Source organism: Penaeus monodon, chromosome 31, assembly GCF_015228065.2.
Source record: "Penaeus monodon isolate SGIC_2016 chromosome 31, NSTDA_Pmon_1, whole genome shotgun sequence".
Classification (NCBI taxonomy): domain Eukaryota; kingdom Metazoa; phylum Arthropoda; class Malacostraca; order Decapoda; family Penaeidae; genus Penaeus; species Penaeus monodon.
The window spans coordinates 14,268,108-14,268,483 of NC_051416.1; positions in this window are offsets into that span (position 1 = coordinate 14,268,108).

The following is a 376-nucleotide window of genomic DNA, read 5'->3' on the forward strand; positions in this document are numbered from 1 at the left end:
TGAGGATTTTGAAGGTAAAAAATTTCTCTTTGAGGAGTGGGGGATTTTTTTGTTTTGTTTTGAAAGAGACTCGTGTTTGGAGGAACTTTCACTCCGACGACACAGAGAAGGGGGAGGAAGGGCGGACTGAAGTCACCAATATCTCCAATACTTCTAAAAGTGATGATAATTGAGGGTGTCTTTTCGAGGAGTTTGAAGCCGGGAGACGGGAGAGCGCGGGGGAGTCGGCGGAGTAGATGAGAAAGACAGAGGGAGTATTGTCCGCTAGGAGTGCGAAGGGCGTGGGCGGGAGGTGGGGCGAGAGATTAGAGCGAAAAGAGGAGGCGGGGGATAGGAAAAGATTTTTGGAATAATTATATAATGAAGGGTTGTAAAT